A 25342-nucleotide genomic window follows, 5' to 3' on the forward strand; every position below is an offset into this window, starting at 1 on the left:
AGCAAGTTTCCGGTGGTCTACATGAAGAAGGTTCAACTCAAGGGCCACCTTGTCGATTTTGCTTTCGAGCGAGGTACATGTTTTTTCCATTGTGGTGCCAAGCTTCTCCACTGCGGCCCAGACCGCGTCTAACTTACTGGACATGGGATCTGTAATTGTTACTCCTGGTATTTTGTCTAGTTGGGATCGGAGCAGAGGTGGTTGGCCAGTCTGGCCTCCAGTGCCAGATCGAAGTCGGCCCATGTTCGACATTTGATGTAGGTGCGTGGATTGATGGGCTTGTGTTTCTGGACTGTGCGCACATTGCTCTTGGAATTGAGGCGTCCTGGTGCAGACGGTTTGTCCCGCGGCGTGGACGTATTAAGAGATTCAAATCCACACGACCCGAATAACTAGTTGTGCGGTTTATAGCTGTAATTGCTGCCTCGACAGAGATCCCAAAACAGATTAGTAGAATACCTCTACACGGATAGTCCCCTGTTTCCTGTCCTTGAGACAGCTGGAACTAAGAAAAGGTTTCATTTTTGCCCCCAATCCTGATGAGGCCCTAAATAGATGGGCTGAAACGCGTCGACTCCACAATTTGGAGAAGCCCTGCGAAAGTTTAAACAAATAGAAAAATAATCTATTGCACATCCCTCGGTTGTGTATCATTTTTCTTTAGGGCTATCTTCGTTTCTGTACGGATTGCTATTATTAATCATTGTTTGGAATTTTTCCACATCCGTATTATACAATAAGGGTAACTAGGATTGATGTTTCTTGTTTAGATGCATGTATTGTTTTTGTTGTTGTTGTCGTTTGTATATATAAACTGTGCATATATAATTGTATTGTCCTACTCAGAAAATACATATATATAAAAATATTCCTTTTTGGACTACTCCTGAGAATTGTTTTTTTAGTAGATAAAAAGTAATTGGACATTAATTTAAGTCCTCTAGAGGGATTAATTCATTTTTTTCCTCCGGAACTTAGTTTCTTTCTGACTTATTCTGCTGCATCATTTTACTTTCCCATTTGCTTTGGTGCGTGGCGGCTTATACTGTAAGGCTAACTGCCTCACTGATCTGCATGCAGGGTGGTTCTCTATGGCAGGGTAGATATTGAAGGCTTACTGTATCTCTGCACCAGCAATGGTTACACCCATTGTGTCAGCAGTAGTCTGCCTTGTGGTTTTGTGGAGCCAATTCTCGTTGTTCTGGCGCCGGGTGTCTCTCACTCGTTGTGATCTTTCCAGTCTGTCGTTCTGTATTGTGCATGGAAATACCTGCTCCGATGCGTATCAGTGGAGTAGGGCAATCTACTTTGGCTTTGCTTAGGCCTCGGTCCTGTAAAGTTAAGGATAAACGAGGAACACGTTGGTATCATTAAGTATGGAGTTTTATTCATCACACCCCAGCCATCAGTCACCAGTCCGCAACTGAAGCCATGAGAATCCTTTACTCACAAACTGTGTTCTACGTTCCATAGAATCTATACTATGTAATAGGGAAGTAGGAAGATACCACACACCTCCCTTCTAATAAACATGAATAATAAATATACAATTACATATTACAGATCTACATAACGATCCTTAGCATGAAACAACCAATAGAAGATTAGATCTACATAACAATCCTTAGCATGAAACAAACAATAGAATATTTAACTGACATAGTCTTTCAAATGTGAAGGCAAGGTAGTCTTCCGTCCACTTCTCCTTGGTTCAGCACACACCATAGAATGGCTTAGATCAGGTTGATTATTACTACCACAAAATTTATCTGGAAGTGTTTTTAGAATTACAACTCGACTAAGATTCCAATTCCTCCCATCTTGTAATTTCACAGCATTTTTAAAACATTTAACAACTCGGGAAGGTTTAGTAAATTTAGACCAAGACATCGTTCCCACCGGTGCCTTAACTCTAACAACATCCCCAACTTTAGCATGAAACATCTTTACATTCTTCCTTTTATCATAATTTATCTTGTTTTTTACTTGTAACCTTTCCTCCTTTTCTCGCCAACTCCCAACACTGTTGTCTTTGATGCCTTTACCCCAAATCATCCAACTTGGGCTTAATTTTGTATTAGGAGTCCTCCCTTTAAATAGTTCAAAAGGTGATTTACCAGTAGAAATGTGAGGAGAGAACCGATGGGCTAAAATACACTTCTGTAATTCATCTTTCCAACATAAAGAATTAACTCTTGATAATTGAATGTTTTCCTTTATCACCCTGTTAAATCTTTCTACAGTGCCATTCGTTTCTGGATGGTAAATTGAGCACTTCTTATGTATTATTCCACATGACTCCAAAAATGTTTCCATCTGTTTTGAACAAAATTGAGGACCATTGTCCGTTAAGAAAGTTTTCGGAAAACCTTCTCTTCTGAAAACTTCTTTTAAGAAAGAAATGACACTGTTGGAAGTCACCTCAGACACACTTGACACTTCTACCCATCTTGAATATAAATCAATAAGGACTAATAAATAAGGTGTGGTGTGTTCTCCAGAAAGTGGACCCACAATGTCCATGGCCACATCTTCCCAGGGAGCATTAGGCTGAGTTCGACAAACCATGGGTAAAGTTCTTGGAAATAGAACTTTATCACTAACTTTACATAGCAAACCTTCTCTCACTTCACGTTCAATTTCCAAATCCATACCAGGCCACCAAAAACTAGATCTTAACCTTTCCTTAGTTTTTACTATACCAAGATGACCCTGATGAGCTTCCTCATTAACTTCTTTATTAAGATGTAGCAGGAATCAATTTTCCCCTCTCAATAGGACATCATTGTCTATTGGCAATTCATTTCCAATCATTCGCCAGACTTTGTTAGAATGGCTTAGATCAGGTTGATTATTACTACCACAAAATTTATCTGGAAGTGTTTTTAGAATCACAACTCCACTAAGATTCCAAATCCTCCCATCTTGTAATTTCACAGCATTTTAAAAACATTTAACAACTCGGGAAGGTTTAGTAAATTTAGACCAAGACATCGTTCCCACCGGTGCCTTAACTCTAACAACATCCCCAACTTTAGCATGAAACATCTTCACATTCTTCCTTTTATCATAATTTATCTTGTTTTTTACTTGAAACCTTTCCTCCTTTTTCCGCCAACTCCCAACACTGTTGTCTTTGATGCCTTTTCCCCAAATCATCCAACTTGGGCTTAATTTTGTATTAGGAGTCCTCCCTTTAAATAGTTCAAAAGGTGATTTACCTGTAGAAATGTGAGGAGAGAACCGATTTTCGTTGTGGAAAGTCTGGACACAAAGCTAATTCTAAATCTTGTCCAGCTTTGAATTTGGTATGTCATGGGTGTGGCAAGAAAGGACATTTTATAACATTTTGCAGATAGAAACAGAAGAAATTGCAAAATAAAGATATAAAAGAGATAATTTGTCAGATTAGTGGTGGTGAGGATAACAAACATCCTATTGGAAGTGTTAAAGTTGATGGTATTGATCTGAAAATGAAATTTGACTCATGCTCACATTTGACTATAATTTCAAAAAATGTTTTCTGCAAATGGTTTCAAAATTAAAACAGTTTAAAAAAATGGATGTAAATCCAGGAGGGTATGGAGGTCAACCCATTAGTATGTTGGGGTATTTTGATGCTTGCATATAAATGGAGAAGAAAATTATTGTTGGAAAGATTTATGTTTCAAAAGTAGGGGATAATTTACTTGGCTGGCCACATCAACGTTTGTTGGGAGTTACATTGAATCCTAATGCAGAACCGCAAGTTCAGATACAAAAGATGGAAGGTACAGCTAATCACTTTGTGCAGGAATTTCCGTGTTTGTTCAAAGATGATCTAGGTTGTTTGAAAGGATATATTCAACCAACACAGTACCTTACAGATCTGCAACGCACAGAATTGTTTCTGAAACACGATTCTCTTCGAATATTTTATCTTCCTTCCTGAACGTGAGTTCACCCTTTCAGTTGATGTTGAGGTGTTTCTTTTATGTCTCTAGTTTTCCAATCCCGTAATCGTTGCCAATGTAAAGTTAAGGATAAACGAGGAACACGTTGGTATCATTAAGTATGGAGTTTTATTCATCACACCCCAGCCATCAGTCACCAGTCCGCAACTGAAGCCATGAGAATCCTTTACTCACAAACTGTGTTCTACGTTCCATAGAATCTATACTATGTCATAGGGAAGGAGGAAGATACCACAGGTCCCCCCCGATGTGCCCGTGTCTTGCTGTTCTGTTTCTTGATGGGCCCACTCCTGTCTCCTTATGCACGGGCCCTTCTATATACACAAGTGCTCTTTTAAAGGGGCCGGCCGTTGGGGAGGTAGGTGAGGGGAGAAAAAATTAGTCGATCTCTGTGTCTTTTCATGGAGCCGCCGGGCCTGCCGCGTCCCCTGGGTTCTCCGTGGTCTTGTAGGTTATGTAGGCCACGTCAGCAGCGGGCCCCCGCATCCGCCCAGGGCGGTGGTCACTCCTGCGTCCGCTGAGCTGCAGGTCCCACCAAGCACACACAATTGGCCTCTCTTTGTGCTGCTGCCCTTAACTGTCTGGGCTAAATCTAGGGCCTACTAGGTCTTTGCAGGCCGCGTCGCTGCTCCGCTGTAGGCAGTGTCACCTGGAGGTGCGCCGTGTCTGCTTGCTGTTCGCGAGGCCAGGAAACTTTTAGTGACTCTCCTTCACTGCCCCTGCACTGCCACTGCTCACCTCTGTGACTCTTTAGTTCTGTGGTCTTGGGCGGGATGCATTGTGTAGGATAATTTGTCTGATGGCGGAGGATAAGTAGCCGAGCTCTAGCAGGCTGCGTCCACCATCCTCGTCTGAGCAGCCACACCCCCCCCTTGGCTCATACTCATTGCAAGCTTTCTGAAAGGCAAACTGGGGAGTGGTGTTACTGCTCCACACTTACATACAGACTCCCACCAGGAGATCACGGGAGGGACTCATACACCAGTGAGTGTTTTTTTCATATCCAGATCATAGGAGTTGCTAATGACACATTGGGTTCACCCCAGTATACACCACTGGTGTATAACAGTTTACATATTGCAGCTCCACTTGAGGGCCAGCAAGCCTCATTGGTGGTGGGTTTGAAATTGATTCAGAGGGTGGCGAGAACAGGTCCCTCAAAGATCTTGTGTTGCCGCCTTCATAGGATCTGATCATTCTTTAAATTACAAGTTAAAGAGCATAGATAATCTTTCAACCAGTGATTTTCAAAGCCATGATGCTACATAAGGAGCTGTCAGGCAGTTCTGTTGTGATTGCGTCTTGGGTCTGACAGCACATGTCAGCATGCAGTGTACCGATTCTACTCCCAGAAGAGCCTGTTCAGGTTAAATGAGTACCCTTCAATTTAGTTAATTGTTGGAGACTTCAACAGCCTTTGGAAGGAAGAATGTCGTCCAGGACTTAGACAGTGATAGTGCATACAACTCTAAGAGGCATCCAAGAGATTAAAGCCACTGTAGACAATCCCACCAGAGGTGAGTGTGGAATTTTGCAACAGACACTTGGCAGACATATTCCGTTTAGTCTTCTTCGCATGTTTAAAGCCTTTTCCAAAGCGATCTCCAGAGGTTTGAATTTTTCTACATCCAGAAGGGGGCATTGCTACCACTTTATCCAGGAATCTGATCTTCAGGCCTCAAATTGGGCTCTTGTCATTTTATTAGTCACGGGCCCGCCTTTTTGTATCTCCTTCAATTCTCTGGAGGGTTATGAGAGGCTGAACGTGTCCAGCAAATACTCCTCTTTTGCATCCTTCTTTGTTCAATCAAGCAGGATTGTTAACAAGGATTGTGTTTGGTTTTCTTCTGTGGGAGGGGGTCACTCCCACGACTAATCAGGCCTCTGCCTCTTTTCTCTAACAGTCACCACGTTATCCTGCGTGTTTTTCTGCTATTCAGCAATATATCTGCTCCTTCTCACACCCCAGGAGTAGTGTATAATATTGTAATCCGAGAGGAGTCGTTTTTGATTTTGCTTCTTCATTCATTTTACAGTTCCTAGGTAGGGTTCCAACATAGGTCTGAGGGAGGCCCTCAGGAGGACAAAAGATCAACACTATGGGATTATAAACCATTGGTGTTGCATTTCCTGTAGAGTTTCCTGGTGAGATGGCAGCTCAGTAAGGTTTAGGTTCCACTATTCCAGTTTGGTACAGTTCATGGAATGCTTCCAAGCACTGTTTCCAATAGGCTTCTAAGCACAATACCTCCCTGAAGGACTTTTCAACCAAAGCTGGCATGGTGTGATCAGGAACCTGTCAGCAAATCATTTTTACAGTGCAGCAACCTAAAGGAATGGCACTCTGCCCATTGTCTTTGTGTTTTTTTAGGCATTCCTGTTCTTCCCACCCATTTAAACCGCCTGTGAAACTCCCACATAGAGATTTCCACCCATTTATGTCCATTGTGTGAGTGTGCATGATCATTGCAAATGTTCTAGGTTTACAGAAACTGTTTTACCTCCAATCAAGCAGGAGCAGTTTGAGCCACGCAGGTTTGCTATGGCCTATTTGGTTTTCTGTCAGATGCTGGTGGTTCTGAGTTGCAGCTTTTTTGGGTTTGTCGCTGGTCAGATTTGCTGTCATTAAGTGGGATCAAAAATAATTGGCTGCTACAGACTATTTTTCCCATTGGTTATTTGGCAAGTCACACTGTATAGTTGGTTTCGCTGTTTTTCCTCATGGACAAAGGTACTCAAGCAATCTTCATAATCTTATGTCCTCTCTTCCTCATCCTAGTATTTGACCCCCCATCTCCCGGCAAGTGAGGTGTCGATACATAAGGTTTCCTGTGGTACAGAACAAGAGCCGGAAGAGGAGAAGACACTTTATCTACATCTGCACCTAGAGTAGGGGTGTAGCTTAACAGAGTTGTCTATCGGAGGCAGAAACACCAACCTCATAAAAGTAAGTACTGTGATAAAAAAGAGAGGGCTGGGTGTATGTACTACGAATTAGCGGAAGTAGTCAGTACATTTTCCGAGATTAGGTTTGCAAGTGTAGAACAACATGTTAGTGTTGGATTTGGAGCATGCAGTAAAATTGACAAATACTCAACACAGAGGTCAAAGCAAATGGGGATGGACTTCTACAATTTGGTTTGCTGTTAACCTATTTTTTTAAATACTTTTCAGTGTTCTGACACTTCTTTGTGCAGTTTTGTATTTTACAATCGATAGTTTTTAAAGAAATGTTTCGCCTGTGCTTCTCATGAGATAAAAGGCATCCAAACTGTAAACTATATTGACCAATCCTCTCCCTCTCACGTCATCCTTCTTTACCTCACAGTTCGGCTACTTTTTTTTGTTATTCGTCGACTACTGACTATAAATCAATTTAATCAATTTAATCATTTGTCTACCGTGCATTGAAACTGCATTTTCAAGGAATACTATAATTGACATTGTGGTGTTGCAAATGAAAGCAGGGAAGACATGCTTTCACATGGTCTGAACTTTGTGCATCGACTTCGGGACCTTCCCCGACGGTTGGGCAAATATGGTGATGATTGACAGCCACTCCAGAAGTAGTCAGCTCTCCTGCATTCTCCCACATTGCCCCAATACTGGAAAAAGTGTTTGCAATGTTCGGGTGCCCGGAGGAAATCAAAAGCAACAATGGGCTCCCTTTCAAAGGAAGGGAGTTCCATGACTTCATGCAGAAGCACGGCATATGACATGGCCGTATCACACCCCAATGGGCTCAAGCCAACGGGGAGGTTGAGAGGTTCATGAGGACACTCAACAAGGCATTGCGGATCGCTGTGATGGAAAACATGGACCCTGAATGCCACCTGCAAACATTCCTCCGGGAATATAGAGGCACCCCGCACTGTACTACCAAATGCACACCGTGGGCGCTAATGTTCAATGGTATTCGCCGGGACACGCTCCCTGTCTACCCAGGGTGGACCCCGCCCCTTTTAATGAGGAAGATGTCCTGGAGCGGAGGAAAAGGCAAAATCTCCCTGCTAGCAAGGACCGGAGAGCAGTGCCCAGAGAACTATGAAAAGGAGACTCCGTACTCATGAAAGACAGGAGGCCAGGGGGCAAGTTCCGAACCAGGTACGAACCGGGCCTCTGGACAGTGGTTGACGTGAAGGGGACTATGGTCACTGTGGCGAGAGGAGATGAGAGGGTGACGAGAAACATCTCCTGGTTTAAAAGAATACCTGAACCTCGCTCCGCCCAAGAAACCGGTGGCACCCAAATCCCCAGGGAGCACGATTTATCGGAGCAACACGAGCCTCTGATGGACACCGTGCCACCGTCCACCCCAACAGCAAAACACACAAAATGATGGACGGAATGTTGCACATTGGCAAAACATTCACCCCCAGTCACAGATCTGGGTTTAATTCATCATTATTTTGCTCACCACGCCACCCCAGTTCCGACATGGCCATATGCAAATCATTCTTGACCCTGTGCCTCATGGGAACAGTCCAGTCCGAACTGCCAAGCCGTGTCTTCCCTGGACCGGAATCAAGCATCCTAGGACCGGTTTCGGGGTTTCACCCCTCTTCAGCCAGGATAGCTTGACTCCAGTGGTGTAGTGAGCATGGGACCCACGTCTGGGCATACCCTTCCCACATAGGGCGAACAGCAAAACACACAAGATGATGGACGGAATGTTGCACATTGGCAAAACATTCACCCCCAGTCACAGATCTGGGTTTAATCCATCGTTATTTTGCTCACCACGTCACCCCAGTTCAGACATGGCCATATGCAAATCAGTCTTGACCCTGTGCCTCATGGGAACAGTCCAGCCTGAACTGCCAAGCCATGTCTTCCCTGGACCGGAATCAAGCATCCTAGGACCGGTTTCGGGGTTTCACCCCTCTTCAGCCAGGATAGCTTGACTCCAGTGGCGTAGTGAGCACGGGACCCACATCTGGGCATACCCTTCCCACATATGGCGAACAGCAAAACACACAAGATGATGGACGGAATGTTGCACATTGGCCAAACATTCACCCCCAGTCACAGATCTGGGTTAAATTCATCGTTATATTGCTCACCACGCCACCCCAGTTCAGACATGGCCATATGCAAATCAGTCTTGACCCTGTGCCTCATGGGAACAGTCCAGTCCGAACTGCAAAGCCATGTCTTCCCTGGACCGGGAAGACATGGCTTTGCAGTTTGTTTGTTTCCAGTCCAGGGAGGACCTGGCCTGGCAGTTCGGGCTGGACTGTTCCCATTGGGCACAGGGTCAAGACTGATTTGCATATGGCTGGGTCCAAACTGGAATGGCATGGATGAGCAAAAAAAACATGGATTTTGGCCCAGATCTCTGTACTGGGGTGAATGTATGACATTGTTCTGCATTCTGTCCATCAATAGTTCTTTTTGCAACCGTCCACCCCAATGGCACCCTGCGAGGAGCATCCAGGGCTGGAATCACCATCTAGCGGCACCTGTGCCCTGGCGACAATATCCCCTGAACAACCAGAGTCCGGTGTTGCCGACCGGAGTGGCCACCCCAGGTACCGGTTGAGGGAGAACCCCAGGCCAAGTTCCCAGCTAAGAGATGACGCCTGTCAGGTGATGAAGGAACCAACCTACGGCCAAAGAAAAAGAGACTGAGTTGGGATGGGATGTAATGAACCGAGCGGTCTAGTTGTCACCGGCTGCTGCTGGATATATCGCACCCATGCACTCCCGCCAGCGGGCAGGGCGTGCACAATAAAGAAAAGGGGCGTGCCCACTCGGGGGCAGTCGGCACCCACACGAGCACTGGTGTGTGTGCTGTTGTTACACGCACCGCGCACCATACGCGCTGCGCAACCAAAATTACGCTGCAGCACTACAGTTACCACCTTTGTGTCTGTATAGAGCATAGTTACTTAGGCTGTGGCTGTGCTGCTCGAAATAACAATTGTTACTTCTCAAAATGTGAAAAACTTGGGACTTTCAGGATGTTGACGTGGGATATAAATAAGTAACAATGGGGTCTGAACTCACAAATTCATCCACTTATATATTCCCCGCAGTGAGTTAAGCACTAGAGATCTGTCTCTAGCCTGCAGGTCACTCATGCCTTAACTGCACATGTTCTCTGTCTGACGAAAGCTTGTACTAGTCTGTCCTGCTGAATATGGCCTGTGGGGAATGGAAGATTCCACTTGCTCCCTTCTGTTACAGGGATGCTTGTTTTGCTGCTGCCATATTGTACCAATGATGTGAAGAAGCAAAATGTGCACTGCTGCTGCCTGATTAGTTTGTATTCTGTGTTGGTGAAAGTGTGCCCTGCTGCTGCCCTTGCTGTGCTGTCCTCTGAAAGAGGAAAGTTGGCACTATTTCTGCCCCCGGAGTACCTGTTCTAAGAAGAAGGGGGTATTTCCACTGCTTATGAATTAAAAAAGGATCTATAGAATTAACTTGCATTGCATGCCCTAGACCATAGACTTTTCCATAACAGTTGATGTGAGATACCTGTAGTCTTGAGGAAATTCCTCTCCCAAAGTCACAATATTCGAGCAGCAAGACATGCAGGATCTGTTGCTCTACCCTCTGTTTTTAGGTCTCGCCTGACCCAGCGCATGCGCTAGTCTGGCGAGACTTTTTGTGAGGGCTCAAAAAAGTGCTACCACTGTAGCCTAGAGCTACAGTGCATGTGCGCGGGCTCGTGCGCCTCACTTTCACGGCCGCACGGCCGCTTTGATGTTTGATCGCAATCACTTTTGCGGCCGCACGGCCGCTTTGATGTTATCCATGAGCCAGTTTTTTTTTTCCTGTTTATTACTTCTATGTAGTATTAGTGCCACCCATGCGCCGCCATTACTACAGAGCAGTAATAAACAGAAACAAGCATTGGCATAGCCAATAGGTCTCGCTTTTGGGACCTTATAAGTATTTAGTTTTGCAACTGTTGCATGGCTAAACACTTATAAGGTCCCAAAAGCGAGACCTATTGGCTATGCCAATGCTTGTTAATCTTGTGGCATGGAGACACCAGTGAAAATATTTTTACTCACTGGCACACAATTGTATTACAGGTCTGAGAGTTTAACAAAGAGAGAACATAAATGTAAAAGTAAAGGACATAACCTTACCAAAACTAGGGAACTCATAACTAAGATACTGTACAACAATTGAACAGCTTCACTCTTGGATATTTACAGTGCTAGATGTGGAACCCACTAATGAACGGTACCACACTAGGTAGGTGGGCTTCATCATCCTATTTGAGTAAATGAATGTATGGTAACTCTATTAGAGGTTTGCCTCTTTCTTCCAAGTGTGTTGTGCTTCTTGTATGTTCACAGAGAGAGTACAACAGTCCCTTAACTCCTCTCACTTCCTGTTTAGTGTCTTAGCTACCTGGATTGTAACTTTACTGTATGTGTGACTACGAGATTCATATGATGTTCCTCTTGCCACCTGTGCTTTACTTATTCTTTGTGTTACGAAACCTGCGCTGCTACTGTCCATGTTGTATCTTTGATGTGAAGCTCAGTTTTAAACTTTCCAATACACAAAAGACAAAACAATTGGTATTGCCAATCCTCGTTTTAGTGCATGACTTGTAAATAAGAGTGAATCCTCACAAAATATCTTAGCAGAGTTTACATTTGGTTTTATCTGTAAAACAGGTAGATTTTGAAATGGACTAGATGATTTGGAACATTTTAAAACACCTCAGAAGTGACTCCATGTCATGTAGAACATTTTGGCTCAGTTCTGGTATTTTAGCCGACATCACTTTGCATTCTGTAGCTGTGAACGTATAAAGAAAGTGTTAAGGCAAAACTACAAGACCCACAATGCAACATGCTGTTGGCTGAAAAGCGAGGAATGACTGATGTGTTATAATGTTTCGTCACTTACCGGTAATCTTACCCGGCTTAAGGTCCTCCTCGTCCCAGTCCTTACATAAGTGAGGCAATCCTGCCTCACGACAGGCTAGTCCAAAACGCTAGTATTTCTTTTATTTTTATTATATAAACCCCTCCCACCCACTGCTACGCCTGTTATCAACAAGTCCAGACACAAACATAGCGGGAGGGAGGGAACAGGACTGGGACGATGAGGGCCTTAATCAGGGTAATGAAGATTACTGGTAAGTAACGAAACATTACCCCCTCAAATGTCCTCCTCGTCCCAGTCCTTACATAAGTGAGTATCTCACAAGCAGAAAAAAACATGAAGAAAAATGCAGGACACCAGGGATCCATGCAAAAGTACAAAACATTTAATTAAACAAATGATTAAGATACAACAGCGTTCAAGACGCGAACAGCAAAATTGTCCACAGAGGCATGTAAGACATCAAGGGAATAATGCCGGACAAAAGTTTGATGGGACTGCCAGGTAGTCACCCTACAAATCTCCTGGATAGAAACCCCAGCTGCCTCAGCCCAGGAAGGGGACACCGAATGCATCAAACACTATGAACCTGAGCTGGAGGAGACAAACCCACAGACCTATAGGACTGGCAAACCGCCAAACGCACCCACCGACTGATGGTGGAAGTAAACACCTTCTTCCCCTTGGCCACACCCCCACAGGAAACAAACAGGGCAGAAGAAAGACGAAACCCCAGAGTACTCTGGAGGTAAACCTGAAGGGCTCTGTGAACATCCACGGTAGAAGGAACAAGTGTATCCCCCTCTCCAGGCAAATCAGGAAGAACCATCTCCTGCTGCAAATGGAACTTGGAGGAAACTTTAGGGAGAAAAGCTGGGTCAAGCCGCAAAACCACCCTGTCCTGCAAGAACTACAAATAAGGAAAGGAAACAAGTAAAGCACCCAACTCACCCAACTGCCTAGCAGAGGTGATGACCAACAGAAAAGCCACTTCAGCAGACAACCACAACAAATCAGCCTCCAACAAAGGCTCAAACGGGGGCAAAAGTAGGTCCTTCAGAACAGTCGGCAAATCCTAAGAGGGCACAATCATAGGAGCAATCAGACGATGAAGCTGAAAACTCCGCAGAAGCCGACTCACCAAAGGAGCAATGCCCTCCAAGGAGGCCCCCAGGCCCCTACATGCCCGAACAGCAGCCACTGAGCAGTCAAAGTAGAAGAGGAAAGTTCTTTCAAAAACCCATCCCGAAGAAAATCAAGAATAGAGGCCGGATCACCAATCACAGGATCCAGGCCATGAGAAGAGCACCAAGAGACAAAAGAACCCCAATGCTTACCATAGCTCTTAAAGGTAGAAGGCCTATGTGACTGCTGGATATTACAGGCCACCAAAGAAGAACAACCCAAAGCCTCCAACATCAAACATTCAAGAGCCAGGCCCTCAGATTTAACTGAGGAAGATGATGCAAAGACAGAAGAGGAAACTGAAATGGAACATGGGATAACAGGAATCAGGACAAACCTGCCCCCGGCCAACCGCATCAACAGCGGGAACCAAAGGTGACAAGGAAGCATCTTCTGCAGCACCCTCGGGAGGAGGGGAATTGGAAGGAAGGCATACAGAAGCCCCAGAGGTCAAGTAATCGAGAGGGCATCCACCGCCCACACCTGAGGACAAACCATCTCGGAACAGAAACAAGGGAGAAGGGAGCTGTGCAGGGAAGCAAAAAGGTGTCCCAAAGATAAAGCTCCCAGAATAGAGGAACAGACAGATGGAACCTAATTAAGGATGGAAGGTTGCGGCTCAAGCTGTCCGCATGAAAGTTCAGGTGACTCTGAGTGTAAACATCCCTCAATGCCAACAGGTGAGACTCCACGCAGGCACAAATCATGGAAACCAGCAGATTCAGAGACTCGCACCGGGTCCCCCCCTGGCGGTTCAAGTAACAGCAAGCCACCTAATTGTAGGTACGAACCAACAGATTCGCCCCCTGGAGGAGAACCTGAAAGAACAGCACCGCCTGCCAAATGGACGCTCAACTCCCGCCAATTCCATGGACGGGCAATGTCCTCCTGAGACCTCTGACCCTTGACCTCTAAGGACTCCAATGTGGCCCCCTACCCCAAAAACAGGGGTCTGTTATCAACAAGAGGGGAGGAGGACGCTGAAAACACACCCTCTTCTCCAGATTGGTAGTGCAAAGTCACCAGCTCAAGTCCCGAACCAGAACAGGGGAGAGGGGAACCAGAGTGTCATAACCTGTGTGAGAGGGGTCCCACTGAGATAACAGATGATTCACCAAAGGCTTGAGGTGCAGACGAGCCCAAGGAACCACAGTCATGGTTGCAGCTATCAACCCATGGACCCACAACCAAACCCGAGTCTGGGCAGATGGGTGACTCAGCAGGTCCCGCGGAAGAAGCTGCAGGGTAAAGATAAAAGCAGGAGGGAGAAACACCGCCCCTAGCACGGTGTCTCAAATGCTCCCAGATAAACTGCAGTCTCTGAACATAGACCAGATGAGATTGCACCAGATTCAGCTTGAACCCCAGACCCTGGAACATGGCCATCATCGCCTCCACTCCCAGAAGAGCCTTATGAAGGAAGGAAGCAGAGATCAAATAATAATCAATATAGGGAAACGCAGAGAAACCCTGAAGCTGCAAAACCCTCACAGCAGGAGCCAATACCTTGGTAAAAGTCAGGGGAGCAGTAGAGAGGGCGAAAGGCAACTCCCGAAACTGGTAATGGCCCCCGTTCACTGCAAACCTCAGGAACTGCTGGCTTCCCAGGTGGACAGGAACGTGAAAATAAGTGTTTTTAAGTCCAGAAAAGCCAAAAAATCGGCCTTTTGGATGAGGGGAATGACGGACTGCAAAGTGGTCATCCGAAAATGATCCAGCCGTACTAATAAGCCTTGAGATTCAGAATCAGGCGGTATGAACCATCAGGTTTTGGGACCAAAAAGAGCATGGAATACAAACCCAGGCCCCGTTCTGCCTCTGGAACCTGGAGAACAGCGCCCTTTGCCAGCAACATGCCCACACCTGACAACATAGCAGACCTCTTCATGAGGTCTCCTGACAACAGGGTAACCCAAAAACAGGCCAGAGGTGGAGGGCCCGGTATGGAATTTAGTACCCCTGGTCGATGATCGACAGGACCCACTGGTCGGAATTTAGAGTTGACCGTTGATCCAGGAACAAATGGAACAGAGTCCCCACCTTGGCATATAGGGCCGGCTTTAGTGCTGGTGGTGCCCTGTGCGACAATGTTTGTTGGCGCCCCCCCAATGACCACCTCCACCACGGATTCTCTCACTAGCACCCTTTAACAGTGACCAAGTCTCCATAACCACACTCTCTCAGATGCATTGAATTAGTTATATAGCGCCACTCATGCCAGTGTAGGGTGTCCTTGCACTTTGCATCACACACACATTACACAGAGACAATCAATCATAAGTGTGTAAATCAGTGTATAGGAAATGTTACAAAAGCCAAAGGATTAAAAGTGGAGGAGTCACATGTCATCCATACTGGTAGGCAGTATAGTTTAAGAGTGCTTGGTGTGTAGAAGCACAAACTCAGAGTTGAAAAAGAAACCGCATAGTTGGGAGTTTTCTTTAATAATAAGAAGCGATTTCTAGCCAAATTAACCCTTTTTGCAACATTAATCAATGTTCTAATAATGTATACTTTGCAGTGTGTATGCAGTTCTAGGATGAAAGTTAATAGCGCACTATTAGGACTTTAAGTTATAAATTGCAAGTAACAAAAGGATGCCTCTTTTGAAAGCAGTAACCTGCTCGTACGCACTCTGTAATCTACTTCGTACACGTTCTTTGCAGCAGGCATATTAACCCTCTGCACTAACTTCACCTAAGTCAAACCCTCAACTATACAAAATGCTGATCTCTCTGCAGGAAGATAATTAATCACCCGAGTTATCTTGACATTTATGTGAGGCCTGGTCATTGCCGGTGGAAAGAAACGCTGCAGCAGGTGCTTCAAAAGCATAATAAACTTTCAAACCGGGCGCCCCCAGGATGCCAGCACCCGGTGCGGTGGCACCGGTCGCACCGCCCTAAAGCCGGCCCTGTTGGCATAGTCACTTTTGCCCAGCACCCTGGGGCTGTTGCTGAGGCCAGAATTTATAATGGAATGCAGTCCCCCACCACGGGCCCGTCCACGAAAGAGCTGAGGGGAAGAAAGAGCACCCTGAGAGCCTTGCTTATGGAAAAAGGATTTCTTCTTCTGCACACTCTGAAAAGGCTTTAACAACTTCTTCTCCTCTGCAAACCGCTGCATGATTGTGTTTAAATCATCTCCAAAAAGCTGGGAACCATCAAAAGGCAGTTTATGAATCAAGGCCTTCTGAGCAGCATCAAGACACCAAGGTTTTGTCCAAAGAGACCTCTGACCAGCCACTGCTGCCCCAACAGCCGAGGGGAAGGCCAACAGCATATCAAGTCACATCGGACAAAACCCGCGCCTAGATCTCCATCTGTGAGAAAGTAGGAGTAGGATCCCCCTAATCCTTAAGACAGTCAAACAACTTCTCGAACTCCTTGATAAGGACCTGCGAGGCATAGATGGAGTAAGTGCTAGCCCGAATCCCAAAATGAGACACAGCAAAAGAACACTTGAAAGCTGACACAACCTTCTGCTCAATTGGATCAGCAAGGGAAGCCTCCTCTGAAGAAAAAGAAGACAAAGAAGCCATAGAGGGCAACATAGAATTGACTTTAGGAACTTGAGGAAACTGGACATCAAACTCTGCCAAGCAATACCTCTTTCCCAAAAAGCGAGGATTCCCCTGCTTGTAGACCTCAAGCCGTTCCTTATCTAGAATGTCCTTAATAACATCCTTAAAAGGCAGGTCATCCACCACTGAGGTGGCATACTGGGTGTAAAAGCCATCATCCACCAAGGATTTAAGATCAAACCCCAGGACCTCACGAATAGGGGCCAACATGTCTGAAAAAACTTCACCCTGGATATACTTTTCCTTAAGGGAATTGTCCCTGTCCTCATCCTCTTCTACCCTAGATTTCTTGGCAGAAGGCTCAAGCAGGACAGCCTGAACAGCAGAATTATTCAGATCCTGTAAATCTGACCAGGAAATTTGCAACAGGTCATCCTCCTGCAGGTCCTGTACATGATTTCTCTTAGAAAGAAATTTGGCAGGCACCGGAGAGGAATCCTCATTATCCATGGCCAAGGCAGAAATTCCAAACACCAGCAGGAACCAACAGAGCAAACAAGGAAATGCCCAGCAACTCCCCCTAAATACTTCCTCCCAACAATCAAGTCTCAACACCCATGAGACTTGAATTGCCAAAAGGACAGCCCGCGCCTCCCCCACAGCCACATACACACAGAACATGACAGCGGGAGCCGGATGCTGCTGGAAACCCTCAGCACAGGAACGACCCGTAAACCAAACGCATAGGAAAGCTCCCCGCCCCAGCCAAGCGCATGCACAGGGAGAGCATTCAGGAAACAGAGCAGGGACACGACCAACTGGAACACCGGTAAGGTCTGCGTCGAAATACACAAAAAAAAAACTTACCGCACCGTAGCCCCAGTGCACGAAAAGGCAGCAACAGGAACAGACACGGAAGAGGAAACACCAGCGCTCCGACCGCCATGTCGGACAAGAAAAAAAACAGGCATGGCGGTGGGAGGGGTTTATATAATAAAAATAAAAGAAATACTACCGTTTTGGACTAGCCTGTATTGAGGCAGGATTGCCTCCCTTTTGTAAGGACTTGGACAAGGACATATGAGGGGGTAATGTATTTAACAGATTAGTGAAATGCAACTAAAATTGTGTTCCTGGCTTTCTGCTCTTTTTCTGGAGGGTTAAACAGCCCAGTGGGTGAGAGGGCAGAGAAAGTCTTTCAAATACAAATAGGGAAAATTCGATGCTAATTGGCTAACATTAACACTCTTTGGGGGGAAAATACACCATATGAAAAAGACATTAGGCCTCATTAATGAGAGGGTTGAGTAACATTTGCATCACGCAATCAGTCGCAGCTGGCATGAATCGCGGGTGGTGGGTCAGGGGTCATGCGGGGAGGGGGTCATGCGGGGGGGTAATTTTAAATAAAAACTTACCTTTGCCAGCCCAGTTCGGTCTTGCGTCCCGTCGTCTCGCTCAGAGTCCTCGCAGAATGCAGGCAGCCTCCCTCCCCTCCCCTAAGCCAATTACAAACCTACAATGGCTGACCACACAGGCGTCTATGGGGAGGCCATTTTCTCCATGTAGGCTGCATACATCCTACATGGAGAAAAGGGATAGTGCGTATGACTCTTTTGGTCGGCCCTGGTGCCGACCAAACAGTCAGGTCCCACAACAGTGGGCAAGCCACTCCTCCCCTGGAGCAGGACCGCCACCCACCCACTTCCAATCAAACTCTTCTGGTTTCTCACAGTGTGAGAAGCAGAAAAATAAAATGGTATTTACAATACCATTTTATATTTATGCTTCTCGCACTGCGAGAAAGCAGTGGGGCGACACTCCTCCGCCCACATGGAGGAGCCACCCCTGCACGCAATGTGGTGCATGCATGACGCAAACCTCAGATTTTTTATACCACTCAAAGCCACTTTGCATGACTCTGAGTGGCTTCAAAAATCTGGAATAACGCAAAGCAGCGCCAATCAATGCATGGCGTTACTCTGCCCTGGGTAGGCGTTCCATGGGCGTTGCGTGGGTTTTCCCACACAACTCCAATGGATTTTGACACATCGCCAGATTTACGAGAACTCGTAAACCTAAGGATGGGACAAAAACGTACACCTTTCCAGGGAGGTGTAGCAAGGAGAAATATCTCTATTTCGCCTCATTTCTTCCTCTTTCTGTGTGTGCTGCATTTTGAGGAACATGTCTCCCAGGCATTGGTTTTGTGCAGGAAGGGGCCTCTTCCTGCACAAAAACAATCCTGCATGCAACACAGGCACCCTTGCACCATGGTGCAAGGGTGCCTGCGTTGGTGATAGGTTGCCAAAATTAAGCCAGCACGAGGGAAAGGACAGGACTTCGCCATATTGACCTAAATACAGAGCATTCCTGCCCGCTCCCTGTCACGCAGTGCAGCGCAGCAAGGTGCGTGGCTTCCTCATACATGAGGCGCATTGTTTCCCAGAACACTTCGAGCAGCAGATACTATGTAAGGAAAAACAATGTGCAGACGTCACATCCCTCTACCCCAACGCCTGCCTGACGCTGCCCTGAAATGGTGTAGCACGCGCTGCCCTGCGAGGGCCGCCAGTGCCACGCTTTGTGCATGTTTGTATTGAGAGCACATGGCCACAGCCATGCTGTCTGACGCACGCTGTCCACTAACAGGATTAATAGATCACAGTATACCACAGAAGGCTTTTTGTGCAAGCCAGGGAGTCTCCATGTAGGCCCCTTAGGCTTTTAACAAATGAATAGTAGGTGAGAATATACGGCTTTTCACCAAAAACGCACTTTTCTTCGCATGTCGAAAAAAATAGACATTTATCAAGAGCCACAAAAGAAAACAGAAGCTCAATTAATGCACTTTCTTGTTTTGTGAGTATAATGTAAGCTACCCATATGTACATGTCCGATGTTAGAGGGGCTTGCATGTGGACCGCACGGAGCACGATTTGAACAATGTTCGATATGTGATGGACAACAACAGTACGTGTTTGCTCCATAAACCCTGAACAAGTTTCATTTTATTTTCACCCTTGTCTGCGCTGGATTGTGCCCCTTGCCCCGTGCCACTGACAAAAGAAGAACCCTCCCTGAAATTTCAATTTTGAACAACCAAATTTGAATCCATTTATAATCGGCGTGTTAATAAAAAAAGCTTTTATGCTCACTGAAGAGTCGTGTGGCTTCAACAAACCTGCACAATGGTATGCTCCCTCGGAGGCGGGAAATGACTGCCCGAGGATGCAACAGGGCAACTCCCAGCGTGAGAGGCTGCTAAAGTTGGCACATGGAGTCTATTCCCAAGCATCAACACACGTGTAAGAGACGCCTGGCTGATTCAGCGCTCACACCCTCCTTCCGGTTACTATCAAGGGAGGAAGCATAACACCCATTACAATCTAACAAGGCCGAGGCCTATCTGTAGTGCGCTGTTGTTCATCTCCACCCCTCCCTCGCCCATGTTTTGAAACGTGCATTGGGTGAAACTCGAAGCTGGGAATCTGCCCGCCCGTAACTCTCAGGAGAGTGGTGGGTGGAGTGGAAACGAGACTGCCTCATTTTGCATCAGTTGAAGCCTGTCAGAAACTATCCATGGTGAATCTAGCCAGACAGGAAACACTGCCCCACCCCTTCATCAGATGCTAAGATTGCACAAAGTTAGCAATACCCAACAGAAACACTGATGAGTGTGGACTAGATGGGCCAATACAGATAGCCATGAGGACGTTTAGCAAGCCTTGCTTCCGGGGCAAGAGGAGAGCCACGCTTTCATACAGTCAGGGGGGCAGAGATGTTGCGATATCTCATGAGCATACTTCTGACAGTACTGTTTCTTGGCCATCTCCCTTTGGTCGATGAAATCAAATGATGTATACAGGGCTCGAGTCGGGGGTACCACGCGGGTGGACGGCGTCCCCCCACTTATTTTACCAGGTTTTAACGGGTGGATGCCGTCCCCCCTGCCCAAAAGCTGGACTTCACTCTTTGGCCTCTCTGGAGCGAGATCAGAGCTTATTCAGAACGTCTGTCTACCTGCATTCACTGCGGGGGATTAAACGCAGCCTCCGCGAGGTAGGGTGCAGACCACCTTTCATCTAAAGGCATATGAATACCCATGAGATTCCTGTTGTGACGTCACTTCCGGTGACAGCGTCCCCCCACTTCTCGTCACTTCCGGTGACAGCGTCCCCCCACTTCTTTTTTTAGGACTTGTGCCCTGGATGTATACCGTATATGTGGGTACTAACATAGAGCGCGACCCCCTTTTATCCACGTGTTTTTTAGGTGTTTGGGTTTCTTGTATGGTGGTAGAGCATGTGTTGGATCAGACTGCTTCCCACCACATTTAATTTGATTTTCTTTTGCCCAGATAGTTATTGGAAGTGTTTCATGCAAATTAGTCATGCTAATCAGAATTTTTGCCCCCACCCACACGTTTTCTTCCTGGCACGAGGATGTCTCTTTGCATTAAGAATCAGAACCAAGATTACAAGATAGGATGTCAGCTTTGATCTTTTTTGGAGGCATATTGGAGAGTTTCTCTTACAACATTGAAATGATTTCAGTTTTGTTTCTTAGAATTAAGGCGCCTAGTGTTCTGTTTTTACTGATTTATTTATTTATTTACAGGTAAATGCAGACAGAAAAACATACATTTCCCTGTTTGTATTTATGGTTATTAGATATCGATAAAGGCAAAAAGACATGTTTTGAATGATTCTCAGCTCTGTCAGCAAAGAGTGCAGAGCCAACATCAATAGAGACGGGAATCTAGACGAGTTTAAAAAAGGAAGCGTTTTCTAATTAAGAATAAACCGATATCTCTGTGATCTACAATGCTCATGCTCTTATCTTGGTGTATTTATGTATCACATATGGTCATACGTGGCACCAAAACCCATTATGCATTCAAGTGTGAACATAGATTACTCCATTCACAATATTCCGAAATAAAGTGGTTCCTGCTTCACTTTTTCAAAAAACCCAAAATAAATCTGCATAAAAGCAGATAATATAAGCATAACATAAATATCGATACGGAGGGAAATGTAAAAAAAAAAAAAAAAAAAAAAAAAAGAAATACTGTCAAACCAGGAGTCTTAGTTTTAACTTACCGCAGGCAGCTCTCTTTATTCAAAGGTGCGGGACCCTCACTTCTGTGCAATGCTCCCAGAGGCTCTTCCATGCTAGAGGAGGTGGTGACTGCAGAAACTTTCAGGTCTTTCAGGTGTTATTACTTTGACTAATTACCGCAGCAGCCATCTATGAAGTTGGTTGTTTTCTGAATGAAACGGGATGGGGAGGATTTTCACATACAATAGGACACTTGCTTCCCATAGGCTGCCATTGACCCCCCTACCCCCTGAAGGCTGGTCGTATCTGATCACTAGCAGCATTTCTCCTATGCCAAGCTGCGACTCAGTACTAAAAGAGAGAGCAAGAAAAACAAGCCTTTGCAATGCAGTTGGTCTCGCCTTTGGGACCTTGTAATGATTTAGCTATGTAGCACATTTTTGTGGGTACAGCAACATTTACTGTTGTACTGTGCATGAAGCGGTGAAAGGGTCCAGTACCACAGGCTTTCACAATGGGTCCCTTGGAACCTCTTTTGGCCACATAAGGTACTGCACCCTGCAACATGGTTAGAGATTGCAAGCCAGAGTGAAAAATGCTTATGTTCAATTGTGCCTGCTCCTGCATCATACTGCAGATCCACAGTCCCGTATTCTGCGCCTACCCATGTGTGCCTGCTGCCGTGCCACACTACAGACCAGCAGGCAGGCCAGCCCTCTGCGCCTACCCGTGCGTGCTTGCACTTGCGTCATACTACAGACCTGCAGCCCCCCCTCTGCGCCTACCCATGTGTGCCTGCTCCTGCGTCATTCTACAGGCCCACCCTCTGTGTGCACCCGTGTGTGCCAGCGGCCCGTCACACTGCAGACTCTTGGGTCTGTGCCGGCTGCTGCACTGAACTCAAGCTCGAGTAAGGGCTGTGGAGCTAGAGCTGAGGAGGGAGACCTGGAATCGGAGTACTGAAGATTACAAGAAGGCAGTAATTTTGGGCCGCGGTGTTCTCTGCATAGTTATGGATTTGCTGAATTTGCCACATAATACATCATCTGCTGCTTGGATATTAACGAAAATGCCCAAACGGACCAAAAATTGCCAAAAACGTTTGTTAGACACGGGGTAGCTTGGTGCAGAGCGGGTGGGCCAAACTCCGGAGGAAATGTGTAAAGCATCCACGCAGCACACACAGGCGACACACATGAATCACAAAATTAGCATATGCATCAACATAGGAGCATGCGACAATGCATCAGCGTACATCCCAATGGACTGGGCATCACCAACAGGGTAGCCACGTTGCTCATAACCCCAATAGCAATGCGTCCTATTCTTGGGCATAACTCATACTCACGGGGTTTAAAACGTAGTCAGTAGAGCCCACCGATGCACATAACACTGCCACCTTGGGCAGGTATAAACCCCACTCTGGGACTCTCTAAATGACCCTTGCCCCCAACGTTACAACTGCCCACTGTCCGGCGGGGCAGTTGCGTAAAGTACAGCCAGTACAGTACTGGGAACGTGGGAGCCCCTCTTCTGGGACTCCCAAATCAGCAATGCCCCCAAGAGAACCGTTGCAGCGGCCCGCAACTGCGGCGCTGCTGGGTAGCCGAACTAGACACTGACCGGTCATGTTGGAGCCCCCTCCGGGACTCTGAAATTAACCATGCCCCCACGGTGCAGCTCCTAATCACTCAAAATGGTCCAAGTGGCCCACAAGAAGGTCGCGAGCCAGGGAGGAAAGGCGGGGCTGCTCTGGCCTCCAAGGAGCCCCCCCGCCACTCACCCTCCTTCGAGCAGATGGCCCCCGGGTCCCTCGATGCCTTCCAGGGCCCACTCACTCACCAACAGTTCTGGCGGCAGTTACCAGTGCCCTGCGAAGTTCCGGTCATCTCCCGACATGTGGCCGACTCCCCTAGCAGCCGCTGGACTCTAGAAGGCGGGGTGGGCTCCCGCCTGGGTGTCGACGTTGCTGGTGCCTCTCCTCACTTCACCCGGGCCCCCTCCTGGGACCAGGGACTTCTACTCAAGGCTCGTGGGGCTCTGATCACACTCGAGAGCCCCGCCTGGACTCCGGCAGCACTCGGGGCTCTCCTGAGCCTCCGGAGAGCCCCCACCATGGAGCAAAGTCTCCGTCGACTCGTGGGTGCTGGGCCAGCGTGGGGTAGGCTCCCGCCTGGCTTCCGGGTCACTCCTTTCCCTTCCGGGCCGCCGCAGGCAGCGTGGCGGCCCTCGACACGATCTTGGATCGCGGCGGTGATTGCCCTGACAGTCTCAAAGTGCGGCGAAGTGCGGGGTGGGCTTCCGCTTGTTCAAATAACGCTGATGCGGCGATTTTGTACTCGGGCCGCAGCGATGATTACTTTTCTTGGCGGCAATATGCAGGGTGGGCTCTCACTTGTTTGCAATAATCTTAGAAGTGTCCAAACCCGCGATGTGGGCTCCCGTTGGGCTAAATAAGCGCACAAATGCGGGGTAGGCACCCGCGAGGGACCACAATCGCGGGGTAGGCTCCCGAAGTTTTTTAGCATGCAGCTCTTCCAGGCAACACACACTGCAGGGCCCACACTCCTCACCTCCTTAGTGTACTGAGATATAGCGCTCAACAGGCGCTAGACAGCACCCCCAGCTTCAGGGACAAAAGACAGTGCTCCTCCACTAGCAATGCAGGGAATGGTGCCCACACGGCGCTGGAGGGCGGCAGGGAGGCACAGTTCATTTGAATATAGCGCTCCCAAGGCGCTAGAGACCTCACAAGTCCAGGGCCCCACAGAAGAAGGTAGCACCCACGCTCCTCACCTCCTTGAAGTACAGGCAGTCCCAGTATAGCACTCCCGAGGTGCTAGGGCAGCAGCGCAGGCAGGCAAGGCTGGGCAGGATCAGCAGACAGTGGGCACTCATCAGTACAGGACAGTAGCTCCTAGAAGCAGTCATCTCCCATAAAGCGGCACTCCTCCTGATATAGCAGTCCTCACTCCAGCGAAGGCTCTCCCTGGCCCTGTGGACAGCAGAGGGGTACAGATGGGCTCAGGGGCCAGCACACAGGCCCATGCGGCGGTACCTCCTGGCAGAGTGTCCCCTCACATTCAAGTCCACGCTCCATCTGAGCACATGGTGGCACAGCCCCCCTATATATACAACCCTCCTCCCAACTACCAGAAAGGGCTAGAACCTTCTAGAAGGCTCCTGGCAGTCCCAGTCCCAACTGTCACTGAGGGGGAGGTGTAGGGCACCCTGTCACTTCAAACACTTCAAACACTAGACCGCCAACCCACCTCAGTCAGGCGGCAGATGTGCAGACATGAATGGCGTCCATTTAAAAAGTGACATTTTACAAAGGTGCATTCCTACAATGGCGGAAATACAGGTGCGTTACCATTGCATAACATTTAACATTTGTATTTCAAATACATCAACATGACATGTTGATTCCCACAAAAGCGAAAAAATTCAGGGAAAAAGGGCCAAGTCCAACACAACCCCCTCCCAGCCAAAAGCCAGGGTAGACCGATCAATGTCTTGATGGGCTTCCCTGCTTGGGGCAAGAAAACGTGGATGCGGGCCCGCAACTGCTGGGGCACCACACAGGTTCTCCGCCACTCTGGAACCCGATGGTTCCCTCTCTCAAACCTCCCTGGACCAACTAAGTCACCCCACTGGTGCTCCCCAGTCGGTTGTGGCCAGGACCGGCCCCTATGCCATCCAGATGTCTCTGGCCCTTGCGGTCTCGCAGAGTGGGGGGCAGTAGCCCCAGGCCCGTAGTATC

At 47.3% G+C, this 25342-nt stretch overlaps 1 protein-coding gene across 2 annotated transcripts in view; it reads left to right on the plus strand.

Moving 5' to 3' along the window:
- HOPX (HOP homeobox) overlaps positions 1 to 25342 on the plus strand; it is a 245833-nt gene that overhangs the window by 27259 nt on the left and 193232 nt on the right. The window contains exon 2 of one of the 2 annotated variants that reach the window (XM_085636632.1): positions 6733 to 6900. The exons of the other annotated variant lie outside the window; for it this stretch is intronic. The gene's annotated coding sequence lies outside the window, so the exon portion shown is untranslated. The remainder of the gene's footprint in view (positions 1 to 6732; positions 6901 to 25342) is intronic. 2 annotated transcript variants of the gene reach the window in all.

Source organism: Triturus cristatus, chromosome 2_1, assembly GCF_964204655.1.
Source record: "Triturus cristatus chromosome 2_1, aTriCri1.1, whole genome shotgun sequence".
NCBI classification, from domain to species: domain Eukaryota; kingdom Metazoa; phylum Chordata; class Amphibia; order Caudata; family Salamandridae; genus Triturus; species Triturus cristatus.